The 25,996-nt window shown below is 34.5% G+C and overlaps 1 protein-coding gene across 3 annotated transcripts in view; it reads left to right on the top strand.

Moving 5' to 3' along the window:
* The window catches only part of CNTN1 (contactin 1), a 359,923-nt gene that overhangs the window by 59,211 nt on the left and 274,716 nt on the right, over window positions 1–25,996 (top strand). For all 3 annotated transcript variants that reach the window (XM_078075893.1, XM_078075892.1, XM_078075891.1), the window contains exon 2: window positions 23,040–23,087. The gene's annotated coding sequence lies outside the window, so the exon portion shown is untranslated. The remainder of the gene's footprint in view (window positions 1–23,039; window positions 23,088–25,996) is intronic.

Consider the following 25,996-nt stretch of genomic DNA (forward strand, 5'->3'; position numbering starts at 1 on the left):
AATGTGTGCAATAAAAATACTACCACCAATATTATTATTACTGATAGCAGGTAATTTTTTAAATTCCTTTTGCCCATAGACTAGCCCACTAGGAATCAGCAGTCAAATTACTGTGTGTGTATGTGTGTGTGTGTGTGTGTATTTAATTTTGTGTGTGTGTGGTAAGAACACAAGATTTATCTTCTTAAGTTTTTATAAGCAATACAATATTGTTCACTATAGGGACAATGTTGTTCAGCTTGTCTCTAGAACTTATTCATCTTGCATAATTGAGACTTTATGCCTGTTGATTAGCAGCTCCTCATTGGTTCCTCTCAGTGTGGCAATGCCACCAACTGGATATACATTTGGGTTCATTGGTTTTGCTTTACTTTTTAATTTTAGAATCTCTTTTTTAAAATTGGTTCTGTTTCATAATTACTTGAAATATTTACATGGTTCAGTGACAAAAATACAAAACAAATTATATTTTTTTAAAAAAATCTAGTTTGTAGTTCATGTCCTGCACTCTATTCTGTTCATCTACTTACTTATTAAAAAAATAGTTTGGGATGCCTGGGTGGCTCAGGTAGTTGTGCGTCCAACTCTTGGTTTCGGCTCAGGTCATGATCTCATCGGTCCTGAGATTGAGCCAGGTGCCAGACTCTGCGCTCAGCAGGGAGTCTGCTTGAAGATTCTCTCCTCCCACCCTCCCCCCTTGCTTGTGCGTTCTCTCTCTCTCTTAAATGAATAAATAAATCTTAAAAAAATAGTTTATACTTACATTTTTACAAATATATGTTTTAAAAATATATGCCTATATATTTTAGTAGATGAATAGTAGCATAGGTGGGCTATATATATATACATATATATATATGTATATATACACACACACACACGTGGCCATATATGTATGTATGTATGTATATACGTATACACATTAAAAGGTGCTATTGAAATGATAGTCTGAATTTCTTTCTCTAATAAGTGACTTGGCCATTGTATATGGCTGCCCAAAAGATTTTTTAATTTTCTTTAAAGCCTGATAATTTTACTAGGATGTGTTTTGGGGTGGGATAAGTTATTTTCCAAAGTATGCAGTATGACCTTTCAAAATATAGTTTCAATTTTTTTCCTTTATTCAGGAAATGTTTTTACATTGTAGCTTTTGATACTTGTTCTGTATTTTGTTTTTATTTTATAAGGATATAAATGAGCTCCAGTTCAAATTATTTAATTAATAGCTATTAATATAAGGTTTACCACATGGGGTCAGTTTTGGCCAATACAATCAGAATGTTACTAGTTTTAATTAGAGGTATGTTACACAGCATTTCCTTTTTGATCTCATAGTTAAAGGTTAGGGATGTACTCTGTGATTTGGCTTCCCTGAATTCAACTTTATGCAAACTGTAAGCTCCAGGACACTGAATTGTTTCTTTGGAAAAATAATAACTCTGTCAAATAAGTTTAGAAAAAATTGGATTAGTCAAATTAAACAGGTTTATTGGAAATATGCATTATAATCTTCAGAGAAAATTACATGCAGAATTTTACAAATGTATTTGATAGCTAACACTTCTGCAAATAAACACATTAACATCTCTAAGTGAAATACAATTTGGAAGATATTGACTTAATACATTTACTGTGGAACTATCAACAGATTTATCAAAACACATTCAGATTTTTAACATTTCTCATTTGTATCAATTCCTAGAAAAATATACTCTATACATTAGTGTAGTAACACTTCCTTTTATTTATGCAGCACTTAATTTTTTCATAAAATAGTAGAGTGTATCTTTCTTTCTTTTTTTTTTTTTTTTTAAAGATTTTGTTTATTTATTTGACAGAGAGAGACACAGCGAGAGCAGGAACACAAGCAGGGGGAGTGGGAGAGGGAGAAGCAGGCTTCCCGCAGAGCGGGGAGCCCGATTCAGGGCTCGATCCCAGGACCCTGGGATCATGACCTGAGCTGAAGGCAGACGTTTAACGACTGAGCCACCCAGGCGCCCCGAGTGTATCTTTCTAAAGTGTCTTTGACTTAGGGAATTATGACAAGTTTTGTTCTTTTCTCAATACTAGAGTACTTCTATCCCTTACTTTGCAGTTTCCTTTTCTTCCCCCTGTGAAGTTTTAGTAAAGTATTTCTAAGTTATATAATTCAATCATTTTTGATTACTGGCTCTCAAGTTGGCATTTGAAAAATGACATTAAAGCATATTTTGTGGGTAGCAGTTCTTCTTAATCAGACAGAAATACAGAGACAGAAGTGGATGTCAGAGGGTGGGAGATGTTGAGTTTGTTTTGGAAGGGGCTAAGGGGCCCATGGGAAATATCCAGGTATCATGGCCAGTAGATAACTGAAAATAGGACTATGGCCTTTAGAAGAGAGCTTGGGAATGGAAATAGATTTGAGAATCATATGTTAATAGTAATGAAAACCCAAAGTGGGTAACATTTCTCAAGAACAGTTAGCAGGGGGGCGCCTGGGTGGCTCAGTCATTAAGCGTCTGCCTTGGGCTCTTCCCTCTCTCGCTGTGTCTCTCTCTGTCAAATAAATAAATAAAGTCTTAAAAAAAAAGAAGAGTTAGTAGAATAAAGAGAAAGGAGAAATTGATCAAGATAAAAAATAAAGTTTAAGAATTTTATATGCTTTATTCAAAATTCTTTTGTCATACAAAATATGTCTGTGTTTTATAAAGTTATTTTAAGGAAACCAAATGTAACAATTCAAGAAACTATACATTTTTTAATATACCTGGTAAGATTATTTGAAAATTTCCAATTTAATTTACATATTATCTACTCTGGTTATTACTAGTAGTCAAATAGTACTATGATGTAAAATTTTTACTCTTCAATTATTCCTTTATAATGGAATTGTCTTATTTTTAGTATCCATTATTTTTATGTTACTTAAAAACCACTTGGAAAGTTACCAAACCAAAGTAATTTTCCATCTGCTTTTCTGATTTTTTTTCTGTTTTATTCTTGTAAGTGAAAATAACTTTTAAGGTGTATTTTTAAAATTAATTGACTTTCCCAAGCTAATAAAAATTGAAAAGATCATTAATATTTCTTTAGTCTTTGAATTCATGTTCCTAAAAGGGAAAATCTTAATGTAAGAAATGATTTCATTGCAGTATCTCAGTTTATTAGCTTATACTTCCATGGACTGATAACAATAATTTAAAAATTAATTTTATTTCCAGATTGGCTTTACAATCCTAATTTATATTCTTATTATATTTTGTTATCTTTTAAAATCCTTCATGACATTTGTGTAACCATTCATAATTTATAGATTATTTATAGTTGTCAGTTTACTTAATTCTTACAACAATTCTGTGACATGGGTATTGGTAATGCTGTTTTATGGAAAAGGATATTTCAAATCAGAATTCAATGTCCTACAGCTAGTAAGGGTAGAGAGGGCCTTCAAATCAGCTCCTCCTCCTCCTCTATAACCAGAGTTCTTTGACCATACTTGAGCAATTTTGAAACGATATCATATTTTTGTACTCTTCTTACAAGTCCCTTGGGAGCACATTCTAAGTTAGGAAATTATATCCTTTATGGAAAATGGCTAGGGCATGACTAATTCCACACCGCATCCTACCCCTCACTTTTTAAAAAAAACTAGGTACAAGAGTCTCCTATGAAACTGAAACAAATACTACATTTTGGGAGTCATAACAAAGAAAGGTTATTTTCATCTCTAACAGTTCCTGGCTGGTCACAGTGTTCCATGCCACAGAAAGCCTGAATAATTTCTTTAAAGAAAGCACTGAAGAATTAGCATTCTTTCTGGCTGAACTGCAATTGCACACAGATTGGCCTCTTATTTTTGCAGCAGTGTTTCATTAGGTCAGCTGAAAGACTGCCCCCTCTGTTCTAATGCAAAATGGTAAACTTAGACAAGGAAGGGGAGCTTCAGCAAGAAATTATCTCTATGATGCCCATTATCTACATTTCTCGAATTTTAAATAATTGAAAACTTCATGCTTATTGCAATCAAGGTCTGTTTATTTTTATTTTATTGTACATAAGCACCTGTTTTTTAAGTTGTCTTCCAGTTGTAATTCGTTATTATAAATTACACAGTTACACTAGTGCTTCTGTATGGAAGTATAAAGAATTTATTATGTTATTTTTATTTGTGGATTCAAATGCTTTTAAAAAAAAACTTAATAGGTGGAATAATTCCATCAAGGTGACATTAGTTGTAATAATATCTTTACCTGAAGCACATGAACAATTTAATTATTATTAAGAAGGGGAGAAGAATAACATTATATTAAATTGGATCTCCTTAAAATTCTTTTGGAAATAGCAGCTGAATATAAAGTGCATCTCATAAGTGTCCGTGGCCAACAAGTAAAATTACAAGTATGGAAAAACAATACATTTATAGCTTTAGTGATTAATGATATTTGTACTGACACTTATGAGTTGAAAAGTAGTTACTCTACAATTAACTAATGCAAGATAAAATAAATGGCAAGTGTGAGGGCTTATTTAGCTAGATATAGCATATAATATCTTTTCTTTATTTAAAATTTTAATATTTTGTTCACCAGGAATTTTTGCATTAATTTTTATGTTTTAGAATATTCCATTAAAATATTACTTATACTGATTACTGAATTTGGGGGGTTGCACTTAAATTTTGCCTTTCTGGCAAGTGCCTTATTATTATCATCATGGGCCTGGCCCTGGACCATGTTTAGATATTTTTAGGGCAATAATAAATTGCACTATTTGTGGAAATATACCTCTTTTTTGCCCATTATCTTAAGCAGTTGTCTGTAATATCCCTTTGAGACAATGTTATTAGGGGAAAAAAAAAAGAGAGAAAAATGTATATTGAGGGGAGGAAACAGAAGGGCTTCAGGACTACATTGCTGAAAAGTGAAAAGAGTGTTCCAGATTGTTTTGTGCTCTGGTACAGGTCATGAAACTGAAAGTATAATCCCATCAAGTTTGAAGAAACCATGTGGCCTTATTTCCATAAATATTTCAATAAATATTACTGTATTTCGGGGCGCCGGGGTGGCTCAGTTGTTAAGCGTCTGCCTTCGGCTCAGGTCATGGTCCCAGGGTCCTGGGATCGAGCCCCGCATCGGACTCCCTGCTCAGTGGGAAGCCTGCTTCTCCCTCTCCCACTCCCCCTGCTTGTGTTCCCTCTCTCGCTTGTCTCTCTCTCTGTCAAATAAATGAATAAAATCTTTAAAAAAAAAAAAAATTACTGTATTTCAATAAATATTATTAAATCCTTATTTTGAAGCAATCAGATTACTTGAGCACCCCAAAGGATGCCAATATTACCTGGAGAGAGGGTCCCTTATATAACAAATTGGCAGTCCTCAAAATCCCTGTTATTCTGGAAAGGCAGATTCACCAAGTTGGCCATTTGGAAAGAGAATAGCTCTTAGGACCAGTGTTTCATTCAGAAAATTTTCAGAGGAAGTAGTTAAGGTCCCTTTAAGCTTTTTCTAAAGAGCCATTTATGTGTGATATTATTTGGAACTGGAAATAAAACTAGTGCTAGAAGAATTAAATTTATACTCGAAAAGTATATAAAAATGAAAACAAAAATTTTCTATCTCAAAATTGTTTAAATATTTCCTTCAGATTTTATTAACTATTTATATGTGTGTATTTTAGAGCTTTGGGCATTGAGACCATGAAAATAATGTTTAAAGGTTGTCTATATAAAAAAAAAGTTTGTCTATATAATTAATACCAATTTGCATATTAAGGTTCAAATTGGAATTTTAGAGGTTAGATGCTGCCATAAGGAGTACAGGAGGCTTAAGAGATAACATATAATTAACAAAAATATAATCACAAGAATTTCTCAAATGTGTGTATAAAAGAGGATGATCAGAGACCATGTAAAAAAAGACTGAGACTGGCCTGGCTTGATTAGTGCTTTTTCTATTACTTTTTCTAATCTGAAACACATACTATATGCAAAATAATAAATATGAAGTATGAAGCAATTAAATTTTACTAGTGACAGTGAAATAAGCAGAAGCAGATACATTATGAAACTAATGATGTGGAAACATCCTTATTAGGACTGCAATTTTAATTAATTCTTTTCCAATCCTATGAGTTGGATCTTACTTTGCTTATCAAGCTAGAAGCCTCAGTGCATTTCCATTTGTTAATAAAATATTTTGTGCACATACTAGAGAAGACTTCTCTAAGGAAAACCTGGGAAAGAAATCCAACAGGGTCTCATGAAACCCTTAGACATGTGTGTTATTCCAAGAAGAAATCACATTAGGAATAAATCTCATTGTACTATATCTAAAAGAAAAAAAAAAGAAGAACAAAAAGTGACACCTGTGAAAGCTTGTTAACTTACTTAGAATCACAATTAGAACATATTAGAATTTAGGCTAAAACCACTTCTCATGGATAACAAACCAGATGTTTTTCTTCTACACCAGCCTGACTCCCTGTAGTCTTTTCTTGAGTGGTCAATATGCACATTTTTTCTACACTGGCTTGAGGATAATTTACTGAGCAGCTTAATTTTCAGCTAAACTAAAGTCAAAGTCTAGTGTTATTTTGTTTATAATGTTATTCTTGCAAATATTCTGCTAGAGATGGGAAACTATATATTTAAGAGGATATGTTCTAGTGTAGGTTGTTAGAATTAGGAAACCTAAGAACTTTTAATCTGTGTTGTTGCAGGAAGTCCTCAGTTCAGGGTTAATTAATGATGATATTAATAAATAAGAAAAATTTGTATTGCTATTTTTGTGAACACTTGAGCTACAGACTTAACATGCAGGATGGGCAACTATGGGCTGTGGTTGCTTAGAGCATTCATTATCCGGGAGGAGAATGCCCAATTATAAAATCAAAGTTGGCTTGGGTTGAGTGGTGGATTTGTAACATAGCTGACTGAAAATAAAAAATAGAATCTATTGTTATTATTTGATAACACCAATTATTTAACCAAGGTCAATCTGGAAGGTATTGAGAGGTAAAACAGAAGCAAAGCAGAGAAATAGATATCAGTAACATTTATAGGATGAAAAATTCTGGGTAAGTGCATCATTATCACTAAGATAAATGAACAATAATGATTAATGAAAAGTTCTGATACCATGAATCTGGAGTCTGGGGTTAGTAGAAGAACCAATTCTTTGTTTCAGAGACAAAACTATATTGCTGGGTAATATTTTATGGTCAGTGTAGCCCTGGCACTCTGCAAAGTGCCTAGCATAATATACATTCTGTAAATAGACTAGGAGTTTAGTGAATGAATGAAAGAAACAATGGGGGGCCAGTTAAAGGATTTTGAACAGGAGAGTGAAATGACTAGCATAACATTTTAAAAAGGTCACACTGACTGCAATTAGGATACTAGATTTGATCTGGTAACAATTGTAAGCAGCTAGGCTAGTGCAGAAACAGATGTGAGCTGTGGAAGAAATGGCTATGATTGCTTGAATGGAGATGAAGACAAAGTGGATAGACTTGAGAGATGTTTGAACTGAAGTGTCAATATAACTTGGTTATTGGATGTATGAGGTTGAGAGGGAGGAAGGGGCCGGATGGTGCTCAAAGTTTATTGCTTGAGCAACAGGATGAAACTTAATGCCAACAACTAAACCAGAAAACCTAAAAAGAGGGTTAATTTGGGGAGGGGTAATGACATAGCAATGAATTCAGTTTTAGATTTGTGAAATTTGATATCTCTATGGACCGTCAGTAAAACCGATCAGCAGGGAGTTGTATTTATGTCTGGAACTCAGAAAAGAGACTTGAACTAGCAATGTCGAGATTTGGGTTTATCAGCCTAGAGTTGACCATTAAAACCATGGAAGTGAGTAAAATTGTCCATAGGAAATATGCATAAGAAGAAAATAAAACCCAAGACAGATTTCCGAGGAGTGTCTTCCTTAAAGGATGGGCAAAGGAGCTCACAGAAGAAACCAAGGAGGAGAGACAAATTATGGAGAGTGTGGATAGTGTGGTGTGGCTTGAATAAAGAAAGCTTTTCCAAACAGAAAGAGGGCTAAAATGTAATAAAGCTACATAAAGGTTAAGTAAGATCAGAACTAAAAATACATGTATTTTTTGAATTACTTGTCATTAGGCAATCGACCTTGATGAGAAAACTTTCAGGGCAGGGAGGGAAGAGGGAGCCATCTGTAGTGTTAAGAAGTAGATGGCATGTGAGATCTTGGAGTCCGATAGTGTGATGGGGCAGTGAAGCAGTTTGAAGGAGAGTGATATAAGGCTGAAATAGAAGGCAAAGGCTCAAGCTCCCTCTTTCAGAAGCTAGAAATTTATATTATTATATTATATCCCCCAGACTTCATCTAAATTGACTCCTGTTATGTGGAGTGACTTAAATGTAGATGAGGGGCAGAGTCCTAAACATTATCTGTGTGTTTTTGGGTTTTCTCTGTTATTCAAAGTTGTGGACAGGAAAGAGAATAAGCGTTGAGAGTCATTGTTCTAAAATCAGATAAACCTCACTTTTCCTGCTTCAGTAGTGCTGCCTTTCTTTGATTGCTTTCTCACTTTCCTTATGTTCTTCTTAGTCAAAACAGGCCAGAATATTTTGTCTTTCTTCTACCTAAGATATAAGGTTCTAAAAGTATTCCTCTTGTGGAATTTTGAGTCACACAGCTTACTCAAATTAATTACATAGTTTATGAAAAACCTTATAGTGCCAAAATAGATATTTTTATGCCTTAAGTGATTCCTCTTCCCTAAGAATATATGTGTATATATAATCTGAGTGAAAGTCAAAATATTTAACAACAAAACAGATCCTGTATCTATACTTTTATGAATCTGTGTCTATCTATTTGTATAGATGTATATCTCTATGTATGTATTAGCACAAGCTATTGGAAATTGATCTTCTATAGGCAAATGTGCATTACACATTACCCCGTGGCAATATCATCTCTTTTAAAGATCAATACAATGTAGCCACCATATCTCTTGACTTTGGTATTAATGTTTATATAAAGTAACGCCTTTAAAAAATTTAACTCCATGAAAATTAATACCTGAATTTAAGAAAACCGAATTCCAGACTTACATGAAACAAACTTCTGATAAAACACTTTGTAAACCTGTAGCCTATTTCCTTTTGACAGTGACTGGCTTGGCACTTTCTATTTGAAAAAAAATAGCAGTATGGTTAAATGCACTTAATTTTTACTTTTACATTCATCCCTTGGAACAGTGGTGATTCAGATATTTTTCCATCCTCTCACATGCAAAAAAGCTATATTTGTTCAAAAGATAAGAATATATGTTAAACCTAGAAAATAATTTTATTATACATTTTATTGACTTTCAGAAAGTTAAGTTTGTGCTGTTGTGCAAGGATTTCACTTGAAAGCCTAGAGCAGTAACCCAGGTAGTAGCACAGGCCAGGTTGTTAGCAGAGGAGATGGTGACAAGGGGTCAGATTTCAGATTTGTTTTTGTAGGGGGAACCAGGGCCAGCTTCATGTGTATGACATCAGTGCTGTCACACAAAGTCCTTCGCTCAGAAAAGGCCATGCTTAGTTTTATGCTCTGCTGTTATCATCTTGAAATTATTTTTCCTGTCTTTATTGAGATACAATAAACATATAACATTGTGTAAGTTTAAGGTGTCCCATGTAATAATTTGATACACATAAATATTTGTGAAATAATGTCCACAATAAAGTTAACAACTCTATCACTTAAAAAAAAAAAAAGTGCTGTTGTGCACAGTGGGAAGCTACAGAGACTTTGAAAATCAAAACTGAAATGAAAAAAAAAAAAGATGTTTGCTTTATGATAGTGCTCAGAACTCTTTAAAAAAAGATTTTTCTGACCTCTGCTCTGTTGATGTTGCTATTCTAAGTACTTTGTGGGAAGTGTTAGATACAGATCTCTGTTCTTAAGAAACAAATTGTGCCCCAAAGATAGAAAACAATTACAAACAATTTCAAACAAATTCAATTACTTATCAGCAAACATTAGGTTACATGATTTATATTTTATCTGTAATTGTCAGAAGCATGTGTTTAGTATTGGACAGAGGACTTCAGATATGGTCCTGATCAAATGCAATCTTCATAACACTTATTTTTATCAGCACACTTTGTATCTCCTTTCCCTAAAATTTAAGCTCAATGGGAGCAAAGATGTGTTTGACTTGTTCTTGTTGGTTATCACTGTATTTGCAATACCCAGAAGTGTGTGGAACATAGAATGAGCTGAATAAACTTCTGTTAATGATTTTTATTATCCTTAACATAAATTCTTATTCTGTAGTTACTGATGAAATTTTATTGTGCATTCTCCTTTCACCTCTCTCATTAGTGTTGACTCATATTCAACATTATCAATTCAGATTTGCATGTTTATGTTGTTTTTTCCTTCTTTGGTTTTAAAACCATCCCCATCCTATATGAGTGTAATTGGAAAGTAGTAGTCAATACTACTTTACAGAAGGTAGCAAGAATCTCATGAGCAAAAACACAGAATTGCAAAACAAGAGGACTGTAAGATAAAACACTTGACTGATGTAGGTGGGCTGAGTTGATCAATGAAAAGAGGTGAGTAGAAAACAACTTGGACATGGGACAATTTCTTTCAAAACTAGATCTAAAAGTGAGGATTGTTGATGGAAGGGGCTTTACATTTGAAAGAGTTGCTTGAAAGATTCCCAAGTGGTATAGGTTTTGTGTGGTTAGAATGGCACTCTAAGAAGGCAGTAATGGTTATTGTGTCAGAAGAATTTCAAAGACCATAATTCATTTTTGGATGATTAAAGGAAGAAATGGATCTGTCAGTAGTTTTATCATCCCTGAGAAAATTTGCAATCTCACAAGACAACATATAGTTGAATAATGATTACAGAAAATGCATTTGAGCTGGTAATAATTTCCTTTCATGGAGGAAAAAACTAATGGTGATTGTCAACTCCTGTGAAAATTTTAACAGATAAACTAAAGATGATAAAGTCAGTGCTTTGAAAAAGTACTTCATCTCTTCCTACCCAGTTTAATTTCATGAATACTTATAGAAATCACACATTTAACTCCATCTCAACATATATTTTAGTTATTATTTAATTTTTTGTTATGATAGAAACATATAAATTAGATTTATACTCTTCTAATTTTAAGCTTTTCTTTTCACTTTTCTTTAGCTTTTTAAAAAATCAGTGTTTACTAAAATTTATGAGAAAGAGGTTAGAGCAAAGTAAGTCTTACATATTTCTTTCTAATGTTTAATAAGAAAGTGGCTATTTTTCTTTGTCTACTATATGAAGGAGAGATTTGTTTTAATAACTTTACATATTGTATTTGAAAAAGAGCTAACATATTCAAATGGGTTCAATTAAATGGTTTTAATAATATATATATTATCATATTGTTATAATTTTTTTAAATTTTATTTTATTATGTTATGTTAATCACCATACATTACATCATTAGTTTCTGATGTAGTGTTCCATGATTCATTGTTTGCATATAACACCCAGTGCTCCATTCAGTATGTGCCCTCTTTAATACCCATCACCAGGCTAACCCATCCCCCCACCCCCCTCCCCTCTAGAACCCTCAGTTTATTTCTCAGAGTCCGTAGTCTCTCATGGTTCATCTCCCCCTCCAATTTCCCCCCTTTCATTTTTCCCTTCCTATTATCTTTTTTTTTTTTTAACATGTAATGTATTATTTGTTTCAGAGGTACAGGTCTGTGATTCATCAGTCTTACACAATATAATTTTACATTATAGTTATAATAATTTTATAATATAATAACATATATGTCTTTAGGTAGGTTTCCTTCTCTAGATCTTAACTTGGGGAAATTTTTAGATATGAGGTATAATTACTTAGAAGCTTGGGTGGTTTAGATTTAGCTCTACAATTCTTTTTTTTCTGTTATATTTTTTAATATAAAATAAGTATATATTACATCTCTGTAATCTGATATCCTGACGGGCGGTAACATATGTAGGTATGTTATGAGTAAACCATGGTTAATCTTCATTTTTGTACTGTTTATTTTTTACTTACTCGAAGAGCTTTTTCTCAATTTAGGTAAAGCATGAATATGCTGTAAGTCTGGAAATCATTCAGAAACCAAGTATGCAAGTATCTAAATTCGTGAATTTCACAAAAAACTACAGAAAGGGATAGTTACATGATGTTTGTTATTTGTAGGCACCAGCAAGTTTTCACAACCCAAGATTGAGGTTAAACACAAAGAACTAACACAATGGCTACTTTAAATGGTATGAAATTGCCTTGGGATGTATGACCAAAAACAAGCAAGTGAACAAATTAAAAAAAAAAACAAAACACAAAAACCTAAGAGGTCAATATGAGGCAAAAATGTACTATAGGTAATATGTTACTGCATAGTTACTTTATGAGTCAATTATGGATCTAGATAGATTCTTAATGTTATTAAACAAAAGCTTACTTGATTCATAGAATGTGGCTTATTAATTATCTATTGTAAAGGCTACAAAAGCAACTATTTAGGGCATTTGCCTCATTCCACATGATGAGCTGTAATCTTATTGCAGCCCATCACACTGATGTGTCTCTATTATTTTGTTTTATGTTTCTATTCTTATGATGAGGTTCTGTGTTCTTGCAATACTCTAAGACAGATAAGACTAAGAATTCTTTTTTTTTTAATTTTTATTTTATTTATTTATTTATTTATTTTTTTAAAGATTTTATTTATTTATTTGAGAGAGAGAATGAGAGAGAGAGAGCATGAGAGGGGGGAGGGTCAGAGGGAGAAGCAGACTCCCTGCCGAGCAGGGAGCCCGATACGGGACTCGATCCTGGGACTCCAGGATCATGACCTGAGCTGAAGGCAGTCGCCCAACCGACTGAGCCACCCAGGCGCCCAAGACTAAGAATTCTTATGATTATGTCAGTTATTGGACATGTAAGATTAAAGTCTCTGCAAATATACTAAAAATCATTGAATTTACACTTAAAATGGGTCAATATTATGGCATATAAATTATATCTCAATAAAGCTGCTTAAAACAATAGATAGAACCAGGACAGGATTTTACTTGCAGCCACTAATTATTTTGACTTGGGATTCTTGGGTCTTCTATAACATATAGTAGTGTCACTTATTTATCCCTCACTTTTATATTTCCCAACTTCAAAAGTTTCCAATGAGCTTCCATTCTTTAAAAAAAAATGAAACAACTCTGTCAAATAAATAAATAAAATTTTAAAAAAATGAAGCAAATCTTTATCCTTTCTTCCTCTTTTTCTGCCTTCTTCTAAATTTTAGATTAAAAAAAATAGTCTACACACTCTATTTCTACATCCTTTTCCCCCACCCTATTCTAGCCCCTTCTTTTACTAGTGGATTGAGACTGACTTTGAAGAATTCACTAGTTACTCCTGAATTGCCAGCTGAAGTGATTTCTGCACAGTTCTCATCTTCCTAGAACTCTTTGAAGTAGGAGACATTCTTATGAAACTCTTCATTAACACATGTTTTGTTTGTTTTTGGCTTCAGTGATCCTATTTTTAATTTGTCATATCTCTTCTCTGATCACACTTTTTCTTTCTTTTTATTTTGTGGCTCATCTTGTAGATTCCACCTCTCCCAGTCCTAGATTCTTTCCAACTATGTTCTCTCATTCTCTTGGCATTAGCTCTTATACCTTTATGGAAATGACACCCAAATCCCTAACTCTAGCTTTGACCACTCTCTTAGCTTTGGGTACATATTTTCAACTTCTTTTTGATTTCTCCACCATCTGTATCCTTTTAGCCTCAAAAATAAGTCATCTTCCTTCTTCCTCCAGACACTATCTCCCAATCTTAATCAATAATATATTTCTACATCTAGTCAATCATGCTCTAATGTTCAGAGTATCTTTAATTCCTATCTCCTTTTTCATTCTCTATATTTGTTTTCATGGTAATTAACGATTCCCAGGACTTAAAGGCAGGGAAATGGCTAATGTTACAATGTTACACATACAGTGTAGGAACACGGAGTTCCTCAAGACCTTACTCTTTGTAACCTTCCAGGTGGCTGTCCTGGCACTGAGTTCATTTGGTATAATGTAAAAGAACAAGGTCTTTAGAGTCAACCCAGGATTGGAGCTGTCATATATGGCACATTATTGTGAATTACAAAAAAGGGTGCTTCTAAAATATATATCCTTTCGTTAAAAAAGTCATAATACTGATTTTGTAAGATAAAATTTACTTTCACCTGTGGAAAATTTCTACAATAAACATATAAATCTATACGATCTATGCCCTTTTATGTTCTAAGGGGTGCATAAATTGCGCAACCATACATAGTAGCTCTAAGTATAGGACTACATTGTTCAAATCCTGGCCTTATAGTTTAGTATCTATGTAACCTCGGTAATATACTAAATCACCTTAAACTTCATATTCATGACCTATAAAAGGTGACTTATAACACTATCTCTTTCAGAGAGTTTTTAGGGTAAGTTAGGAAAAATTATATATAATTAGAAACTTCAAATTTACCTGCAGATGTTCTCAGTCTCTCCTTCAAAGGCACACATCATTGTAAGATGCCAAATTGTGAAATTCTTTACACTAAAGAGGAGATGAAAATACTGTTGGTTTTAACAGCTTACTATAAGTCCTTAAAAATTTTGTATTTGAGAATATTTCATTTGAGGACATTCCAAAAGAACTAAAGGAATAGTTGGCCTATTTTTCCACGACTAAAGGTCTAGCCTAAAACCTAATGTTTATACCTGAATGTTGCTGCTAACTATTTGAACAAAGCAATGAGAAGGCTTTTAACACATTATGAGAAAATGTCTTGGCTTCACCATTTCCATGTTATGATCGTATTTTATTATTCTCCTATTCAGGGTCAGCAAACCACAGGCCCTGGGCCATATCCAGTCCAGGTACAGTTTTTGTAAATAAAGTTTTATTGGGACACAGCCATACACATTCATTTATGTATTGTCTAAGCTGCTTTCCCAATCTACCAACCAATGGTAGAATTGTGTAGTTGTGACAGAGACCTGTTGGTCCAGCCAGCATAAGATATTTACCATCTGGCCCTTTATATATAAAGTTTTCTGACCCCTACCTTTTCAACCTTTTTAAAATATTAACACACTCGAACTTCCACTTTGCTCAAGTCTACACATAGAAAAAAACAAAGACTGTGTTGATCTGGAATATGGTGAGTCTTATTTTTTCTTCCAAAATATCTTTTATTAATGAACAATGGAAAGCTCGGTGCTGCCTAAACACATACAGTTCCTTAAGTTTTATTAAAAACAAAACAAGACAAATGAAAAAACCCTAAGGCAGAACAACCTGTTCCTTTTCACCAGATTTTACTGGCATTACCTAGAAAATGTTTCCTATAGGAAATAAGCTTTTAAGAACTGATCTTTTCCCTTCTTTTGACATTAAAAAGTGATAGTGGGGAAAAGCCCATTTAATAGTTAGAAGAACCATCTATTTGATGACAGAGTGAGTGACTCAGTTCCTTGTTGAAAACAAATTTGGATTGGAACTTGGGGAATTCTATTAGTACCTATTTTCATTAAAGCAAGTGGTTGAAACCATACCTTTCACATGAGAAAATAATCCCTATTTTGCAAGATTTCTAATATAATAGTGTATGTTAAAAACTTGGTAAATAATTGTTTCTCAATAGTAGCTATCATTTTTATTGTAAAGATTAAGTTCATTAACTAAAATATATCAAATTGGGCGCCTGGGCGGCTCAGTTGGTTAAGCGACTGCCTTCGGCTCAGGTCATGATCCTGGAGTCCCGGGATCGAGTCCCACATCGGGCTCCCTGCTCAGCAGGGAGTCTGCTTCTCCCTCTGACCCTCCTCCCTCTCATGCTCTCTGTCTCTCATTCTCTCTCTCGCAAATAAATAAAATCTTAAAAAATATATATATATCAAATTAATTCAACTTATCCTTCAGAAACTCTATTTAATACACAATTTCCCATCTGTTTCTTTTAAATTACTTAATTCCTTCTGTGTATTACTTCTCATTCTTTAAAAATGAATAAAAATTTAACCCTCCTCACCTTTTTTCACCTGCCACTTAAAAGAATTCCACCAAGGAGATTTATAATTTAAAAGCTAGTTGTCTGGTAGTGTTTGGATATGTAGATATACCTGAAGGTATAATTATTTATGAAGCACAAAAATATATAGCAACCCTTAAGAAATTTATTATTATTATTTTTTTTTGTCAAGGTTTCCAATGTCCTAAATACCAATAGCTATGGATTGGACCTCAATTATAAGTACACTCTCCCAGAAGTTTGCCATCACTTAATACATTCTTTGTAATATGTTTAATTTTTTTTTAAGATTTTATTTATTTATTTGAGAGAGAAAGAGAGAGAGAGAGTGCACAAGCAGGGTGAGCAGCAGGCAGAGGGAGAGGGAGAAGCAGGCTCCCCACTGAGCAGGGAGCCTGATGTGGGGCTCGATCTCAGGACCCCAGGATCATGACCTGAGCCAAGGGCAGACGCTTAACTGACTGAGCCACCCTGGCACCCCTGTAATGTGTTTTAGAGTCAAGTCATGAAAGTTAAGTTTTTCTCTTATTAACTGTGAAGCAGTTAAGAAATACTTTGGGATCCAATACAGTAGATCCCCAAAGTTAAGTGAAAATGGGAGCAGAAGTGAAATCCCTTTTTAAAAGAAGAAATTGGGGGCGCCTGGGTGGCTCAGTCAGTTAAGCATCTGCCTTCGGCTCAGGTCATGATCCCGGGGTCCTGGGATCAAGCCCCACATCGGGCTCCCTGCTCCGTGGGAAGCCTTCTTCTCCCTCTTCCACTCCCCCTGCTTGTGTTCCCTCTCTCGCTGTGTCTCTCTGTCAAATAAATAAAATCTTTGAGGAAAAAAAATAAAAAATAAAAAAATAAAAGAAGAAATTGATTTTTAAAAGTATCATTTCCACTGATATCAAAACAGAGCTAAAATCAAAGTACAATAGGATACAAGCATAGTTTAAACCAATCTAGTTCTGGTTTCTGCTCCTGTCATTGTTATGAGGGCTCATTTTTTTTTTTTTTTAAGATTTTATTTATTTATTTGACAGAGAGAGACAGCAAGAGAGGCAACACAAGCAGCGGGAGCAGGAGAGGGAAAAGCAGGCTTCCCGCCCAGCAGGGAGCCAGATGCGGGGCTCGATCCTAGGATCCTGGGATCAGGACCTGAGCCGAAGGCAGATGCTTAATGACTGAGCCGCCCGGGCGCCCCATGAGGACTCATTTTAACTGGAAATCTAAATCTCCCTAAAGTCAATGTAGTTTTGGAGCAAATATAAGGAGTTTAAAGTTAGAATTTTATCTGGATTCCTAAAATCTGGATCATATATCTTTCTTCTGAAAAGACTTCAGACCAAAGTGTTGTCTATATTTTATATTCATTGTAGACCCATAGTCTTGTGAAGCTTAAAAAGTTACCTGCTCTGGGGACTATAGTTTATCAGTACAAGGATATGAATGAAAGAGATGTTCTCTACTCTTATTATACCAGGAGCTCTGCTCACTAAAACAAACAGCATTTTCAAATATACCAGAATTTGAAGTAATTGGAAGCCAGTGTGGAGTATTTACATGCAGTAAATACAGCCTAATTTGAAAAACATAGTTTGGGGGAAATTATAAGAAGTTAGGGTTGGACAACATGATGATGAGGAGCTACCTGTCTCACAGTTTGTGTAACATGGAACTACTGGAAAGACTTGTTGCTTGTACATCCCAACTGGGAAAAGTTATAATAAATCAATTGAATGATTAGGCTTTGAAGTTTAAGGCCATCAGGGATTTGGAATGTTTGAGATGAAAATTCTGAAACATCAGCCAAGAATTTATTTAGTTGTCAATTCTATGGGAAACTACAATATGATTCTAGGATAACCAACATATAAAGTAAAATTTGAGAAGATTTCTCATACTCATCTTTGTCTTATATTTTCACAGAGAGTGGTATTTTTTTTTGTTTTTTGAGAAAAAAATGGCCAGTCCTCATTTTAAGGTTCATCTCAAAATTCCATGAATTGAAAGAGAAGGACTTTAAAGAAAATAAGCACTCTATTCAAGCTTCTTGTTTTGGTTAGAGGTTCAGGACTCATAGACTAGGAAGATGTGATCTATTTCCTGGAATGACTGACTGATCACACTAATGGGTGGTAGACTTTTCTTTTCTTTTTTTTTTTTTTTTTAACATTTTTTGTTTAAATACCAGTTAGTTAACTTCAGGTATACAATGTACTGATTCAACACTTTAATGTAATACCCTGTGCTCATCACATGTGTACTCCTTAATCCCCATCATCTATTTAACCCACCCCCCAATCTACTTTCCCTCTGGTAATCATCAGTTTGTTCTCTATAGTTAAGAGTCTGTTTCTTGGTTTACCTCTTTCTTTCTTTTTTTTCCCCTTTGCTCATTTGTTTTTTTCCTTAAGTTCCACATATAAGTGAAATTTTCTTTTTTAAAGAATTTTATGCCAGGATGATAAAAGTCACTTTTCTTTATGAAGATGGTGTGACTCATTAATGAATCGAGATTTGTCTTACACTAGAAAGCAGTCATATGCTCACTAGTAAGGTTACCTCTGTTAGTAAGAGCTGGCTTGTTCATAAACAACTAAAGGTAGGAGCCAAATACATGAAAATAAGTTGGATGTGAAACAAATTGAAGATCCTTAAAATGTAAGTGAACAGCAAAACAAATGGTAATCTTGGGAATATAAGCAATAACTGTATCAGGACTCTTAAGCCATCTGTGCATGAGTGAAGTGTTAGGAACAGGTGAACTCACAACCGTATCTGGGACAAAAGCCTCAAATGAGAAAAAGGGAGGAAAAATTTCATGTAAGCCACCAGAAGATGCATTAAAACTACACTCCTGCACTTGGGTCTCTATCCCATTGTACATCTGTCTTATCATTCAAAATAGAAAATTTAAATCTCAGTTCAGGCTGAGCCATTGAACATGGCCCTGTTGCTATGTTGGCTATGTGTCAGAGATCCCTGGATAAACTCTCCTTTCCTTTCCTGAGGGTTCCACTGGAGACAAGTATATCCCCCCATGTATAGGAATAACAAGGTAGTTTGAATCTTATTATTTTGTTATTTTATATGGGATAAGGGGAGGGTTGTCATTGTTATTCCTGCCTCCCATAAAATTTGTCACCAAAGTGAAGTACTGGTACAAGAGAACCCAAAAGCAACATCAAAGGGTGAATATAGCAGCATAAAAAGTCATAAATTTAATTATCTCTGTGTGTACACTTTGTCTTCTCGATTGTACTCTATTATAGTCAAAATGGATCTTTATTGATTTGCTTAATGCCTATTTACATTTTGCTTCTGCATCTGATTTCATATTTTCTTAGGAGAAAAGAATAACTTTCCCTTAGAGTGGTGGTATAAACAAAATAAATGAGTTTTGGAAATTGAATGCTATCTTTTGTGTTCTCCTCTTTCTACTATTTTTCATTAGTCAGCTCATGAGATTAAATATTCTTTAGAATACTACTGGGTGCAATTTTGCCTTGTCACTTAAAAAAATATTAATCCTTGAAGTTCAATTTTGTGACAAAACATCTTAATTGATTTACTTTTCAAGCCTGCTGTAATTAACAAAATGTGTCTAATTCTTGAGGAAGAGGTTTATAATGCTTCTGCATGAAAATATTGGATAATAAAAATGTCTGGAAAATATTTTTTTCTCCCCAGCCCATCACATTAAAAAAAAACAAAAGGGGTTATAAATTAAAAAAACAAAAGGGGTTCTAAAATGCCAACTCTGCTTTTTTAATTGGCCAGGGGAAAGCCAATATCACCATCTTCCATCTTATTGAATCCAAGAAATGTTCTCCAGTCCTCATCTGATTTGCACTCTGTGGCACTGTACACTCTTACTCAGTCAGTCTCTGTCCTTCCACAGATCCTTCTTTGCTTCTCTAATGCCATACTCTCTTGGACTTTCCTGGCTTGTTTGTTTGTCTTCAGTCTCCTTTGCTGGTTCATTTTCCACTGCCCATTTCTTAAATGTCTGCATTCCTCAGGGTTCTGTCATTATTAGCCTCTCTTCTCATTTTCCCACCTCTTCTGCCTTCTGCAAAGTAGCCCAGACTTTAGCAGCCCAGGCTATGTAAACCAACTACTCAGGTTTCATCATGTGTTATTAGTCTCCTATTGCTGTATAACAAATTACCACAGACTTATGGCTTAAGACAATACTCATTTAGTATTTTACAGTTCTGTAGGTCAGAAGTCTGGATGGATTTCATCTGGGTCCTCTGCTCAGGGTCTCAACAGGCTGAAATCAAGCCTGAGAAGTCAGCTAGGACTGAGGTCTCATCTGAGGCTTGAGGTCCTCTTCTAAGCTCACTGGTGTTGGCGGAATTCAACTTGTTGTGGTTGTAGGACTGAATTCCCCATTTTCTTGATGGCTATTGGCCAAGGGCTATTCTCAGCTCTTAGAAGCTGCTCCCAATGCTCCACCATGTGGGCCTCTGCATAGGCCTTCTCACACTTTTAATCTCTGATGTCAGGGAGGGCCCAATCTCCTTCAAATGGATCAGTTGATTAGGCCAGGCCCACAAGGATCTCCCTTTTGATTTTGATTAATTCAAAGTCAATTTATTAATAACTAAGTCATGGGAATTTTTTCCCATCACATTTGGGGATAGGTTCTGCCCCACACAGGAGCAGAAACTGTACAAGGTGTGAACACCAGGAGTTGGACATGTTGGAGGCCATCTTAGAATTCTGCCTACCATACCCTAGTTCTGCCATTTACTAGGTGTGTGAATTTGGGAAAATTATATAATTCCTTTGTGCCTTGGTTTTCTCATCTTTATTTTTTTTTATTTTATTTTTTTAAAGATTTTATTTATTTATTTGAGAGAGAGAGAGAGCACAAGAGGGGGGGAGTGGGAGAGGGAGAAGCAGACTCCCTGCTGAGCAGGGAGCCCGATGCGGGACTCGATCCTGGGACTCCAGGATCATGACCTGAGCCGAAGGCAGTTGCTTAACCAACTGAGCCACCCAGGTGCCCGGTTTTCTCATCTTTAAAGTGAGATAAAAAACAGAGTACTCTTTGTGGGGTTATTGTATGGATTAACTGGATTGTAACATGTAAAATGCTTAGAACAGTGACTGATACATAGGGTCTGCAAAAATTCAGTTATCATTATTAAGCTATTTTCTCCCTGTAGATACTGCATCCACTCCCATGGCTTCAATGTTACCAATATTCCTATGACTTCCAAATTTATATATCCAGTCAAGATCTCTATTCTGAGCTTTAGACAGTTATGCTTTCCTAAGTCATATCTCCACTCTCTTCTCCTTTTCCTACCATTCATTCATGAAAAAAACTTTTTTGGAGTATCTACTGTGTGCAAAGTATTGTGGCAGAGAATATAATGATCAGTAAAACATGCAGTCTCTGCCCTCATGTAGCTTACATTCAAGTGAGAGAGACTGATTATAATCTATCTCCCAAAACTTATTAAAACAAACCAATTTTATCAATTTATTTTGCGAATATTCTAGTCAAAGCCACCATCCTTCTTTCCTGAACTAGAACAATACCGTTTGCTCAGTTCCTATATTCACTCTTCCTCCACTTTCTCTTTCCTCACCAGAGCTACCATCTTCAAGGAGATCTAACTACCTCACTCCTCTGCATAAACCTTGCAGTAACCTCCTGTAGTGTGTAAGATAAAAACTAACCTTCCTCTAACCTGCTATGGCCCTGCCTAACCTCGCCAACTTTACGCACACCTACACAACACTCCATTTCTGTGTTTTAACCTGAACAGCCTTCTTCCTGCTTCTCAACAGTGCCACGCTCCTTCCTGCATTAGTACATTGCACCTGCCAGTTCTTCTAAATGGAAACTCTCTCTGCTCTGTCTTTACCCAGTAACTCTCAGTTCAAATTTTATTCCTCTCCTTTATTCCCTCAGACCAATTCAGGATCCCCATTGCACTCAAAGTACTATATGAGCCTTCTTCATGACATTTAATATGGTATATAGTTATGTATTGATTTGAGTCATTATCTGATTAATATCTGCTGTCATTCTGGGAGAGGGATGTTTGAGGCAAGATCTAAAGGTCTAGGTTCAGCCATATGAATAAGTAGATTTTACAACTGTTTGATTTATGAGGAAACATGACATAGTCTGTATTTTAAATGGAAAGGCTATTCTCAGAATGTGCATTTGATGGGACAAGCTTTCTATGTAATTACCTCTGTGTCAATTGAGACCAAGTTTACCCTAACAGTATTTAGGAGGGAACACATTTATGGCTATGAGGGTTACTGAAGACCAGAACAAGAATGTGAAAAGTATTCTATAAACTATCAAACTTAACACACAATTTTTGTTGCTATTATTTTTATTAAAATCACCAAAATATCAGTTTATTTAAAACCTGAGCTAGGTTGAATTTAATCCAGTTGATTTTACCCAAATACTTGGCTTCCTCTATGAAATGTTTAGATCTACCTGTTTTTTTCCCTTAAATTTGTATGTGTATGACTATTAGTGTGCCATCTACCAATATGCATACATATATATGGTATATACATGCACACGCATACACGCTATATGTGTGATGAATATGGTGTATATACAGGTTTCTCTAAAATAAATTCCAGTCTAGTGTTCAGTATCATAAAATGGGACCAGTTCAGCAGTTCTTACCCTGTTTTATTTAAAATGTTAATTTTTAGTTCAGTTCAGTAATGGTGAATAAGAGGATATTTGGGCTATGAACCATCAATAGGCTTTGCAAACAATAAAAAAAGTCAAATCCTTTAAGTTGAGAGTGTTTACTGATTTTGTAATGTATTTTAAAAATATGTTAAAACTTTACTGCAATGGTCAAAGCAACAAACAAAAACTTGTAGAGGATTAAAATGCAACTAATTTTTTGTAAAAAATGTTAAAAATCATAAAGTAAAAACATCTTTATCTTCAAGCTAATTGACTGTAATTTCATAATTATTGATTTGTAGATATCCAACTTGGATCATTTCTGAAGCTGAATTCAGAACAATCTTAAGGTAAGCTGTTTACTTGGAGTGTGTGTGTGTGTGTATGTGTGCGTGTTTTAAAGAATAAAAATAATGATATTGATAATGATATTGGTTCCATTTTAACATTCTGTATTATTTCTCAATTTTATAAAAATATCAAAAAAAAAAAAAAAAGAGAGAGGTAAACCATAAGAGACTCTCAACTATAGAGAACAAACTGAGGGTTGCTGGAGGGGAGGTCGGCGGAGGATGGGCTAAATGGGTGATGGGTATTATCACTTGTGATGAGCCCTGGGTGTTATATGTAAGTGATGAATCACTAGATCTACTTCTAAAACCAATATTACACTATATGTTAACTAACTAGAATTTAAATAAAAAATTAAAAAAATATCAAAACATACAATAAACTGCTTGATGACTGCTTAGTAATGTCTTCTAAGAGTCCTATCTGCTAATACCCATATGAGTAAATCATTGTGCAAATATACAAAACAATTAGAGAAAAATTAATACCAGATAGTGTAGTGCTCAATGTTGCTGAGTTAATAGATGTTGGGATGAGGGGGCGCTTGGGTGGCTCAGTTGTTAAGTGTCTGCCTTCAGCTCAGGTCATGATCCCAGGGTCCTGGGGTTGAGCCCAAATCGGGCTCCCTGCTCGGCGGGAAGCCTGCTTCTCCCTCTCCCTCTCCCCCTGCTTGTGTTCCCTCTCTCACTGTGTCTCTCTGTCTAATAAATAAATAAAATCTTTAAAAATAATAGATGCTGGGATGAGTTATCAAATGTGAGCTGAGTAATGGGGACATGTAATGGAATTAATAATAATAACAACAGTGACAATAATAATACTATTTACTTAACATTATAGTCTAGGCACTCTACTAAACACTTTATGAAATGCTTAATGACTGAGCCACCCAGGCGCCCCTTTATGAAATGCTTTATGTCATACAATCCTCACAAATTCTTGAAGCCAAAGTATTATTATTCTTGTTATTATTATTAATCTCATTTTATAATGAGAAACGTGAAGCATGTCTAAAGTCATGTGATAGTGAGTGGCATGGTTATCAGCTGAGGTCTATCCCACACCAAGTTTTGGTTTCCTCCCACTATATAAACTGCCTAGAGAATGTAAGAGTTCAGCATTTTGTGAATTTTGGATTGATAGGACAATGAGAAGGGGATTTTTTGCAGTATGAAGACCACTTAACAAAATTGTGAAAGATGATCTAGATATGTGCTCGAGTGACAAGTTGGAATGAAGAGCATTTGAGGAAAATGTAATAAAAATTGTACAGCCAGAACAGATGGAGGTTATGGATCTATTTTGGTGGATAATACTAAGTAATTGTTCCAGTTTCATCTCTATTGTCCTCTAGCTAAAAACTACTAAACTGGATTTTTACTGTTGTAGTTGAGTACAATAATCCACAATCTGGTCAGATAACGAGTTAAAAAAAACAATTAGCAATAAAGTGCTAGAATTAGGAGGGATCATTGAAAATTATTTAGTCCTTTCAAGGCAGGAAATGACAGCCTAATCCTGATAGAGGCAGTGGAAATAGAGAGGCATACTATTACCAGAAGACATGAAAGCAAACAAATATGACAGGTCTTCATGATACATTAGATAAAAGGAATAAAGGGAAAGGAAGAGCAGAAATGGTTTCAAGTTTATTCTTATAGCAAAAAAGAAAATTGCAAAACTGATGAAAAGGAAATATTGTTGGAGAACAGAGTGAGTTTGGTTTCACTTTTTTGCACCTGAAATATCAACAAGGCCCCACATTCATACATTCATATATCCTATAGGACATAAAAAGTTACATGAAGAAAAGCGGTGAAGATTGGGTTCTAATTTCATCCACTTTAGAGTGGGTGATAACTACAGAAGGATTAGTATAAAAATAGAAGCACATGGGGCTGATATTTTTTCTTTTTTAATTTTCTTTTTAATTTTTTTAAGTTTTAATTTTAATTCTAGTGTAGTTTTATATAGCATTATATTAGTTTCAGGTGGACAATATAGTGATTCAACAATTCTATACACTACTCAGTACTAACCATGATAAATGTACTCTTGATCCCCATCACCCCGTCCCCACCCCCGGTAACCATTGGTTTGTTCTCTATAGTTAAGAGTCTGTTTCTATGTTTTTTTTATCTCTTTCTCTTTTTTTCCGTTGCTTGTTTGATTTGTTTCTTAAATTCTGCATATGAGTGAAATAATGTGGCATTTGTCTTTCTCTGACTGACTTATTTCACTTAGCATTCACTCTGTAGTTCTATTCATGTCCTTGCAAATGGCAAGATTCTGTTCTTTTTTATGGCTGAATAATATTCCATTATATATATACTACCTCTTCTTTATCCATTCATCTATTGATGGACACTTGGGCTGCTTCCATAATTTGGGTATTATAAATAATGTTGCAATAAACATAGGGGTGCATGTATCCCTTTGAATTCATGTTTTTGTGTTTTTAGGGTAAAAAGCCAGTAGTGCTATTACTGGATCATAGGGTACTTCTATTTTTAACTTTTTCAGGGACCTCTATATTGTTTTCCACAGAGGTTGTTCCAGTTTGTATTTCTACCAACAGTGAACAAGGATTCCTTTTTCTCCACATTCTTTCCAACACTTGTTATTTCTTGTGTTTTTGATTTTAGCCATTCTGACAGGTGTGAAGTGATATTTTATTGTAGTTTTGATTTGTATTTCCCTGATGATGAATGATGTTGAACATCTTTTCATGTGTCTGTTGGCCATCTATATGTCTTCTTTGGAGAAATGTCTGTTCATCTCTTCTGCCCAGTTTTATTTGTATTATTTGGGGTTTTTTTGGTGTTGAGTTGTATAAGTTCTTTATGTATTTTGCATACTAACACTTTGTCAGATATGTCATTTACAAATGTCTTCTCCCATTCCATAA

Source organism: Halichoerus grypus, chromosome 6 (genome assembly GCF_964656455.1).
Source record: "Halichoerus grypus chromosome 6, mHalGry1.hap1.1, whole genome shotgun sequence".
Taxonomy (NCBI): domain Eukaryota; kingdom Metazoa; phylum Chordata; class Mammalia; order Carnivora; family Phocidae; genus Halichoerus; species Halichoerus grypus.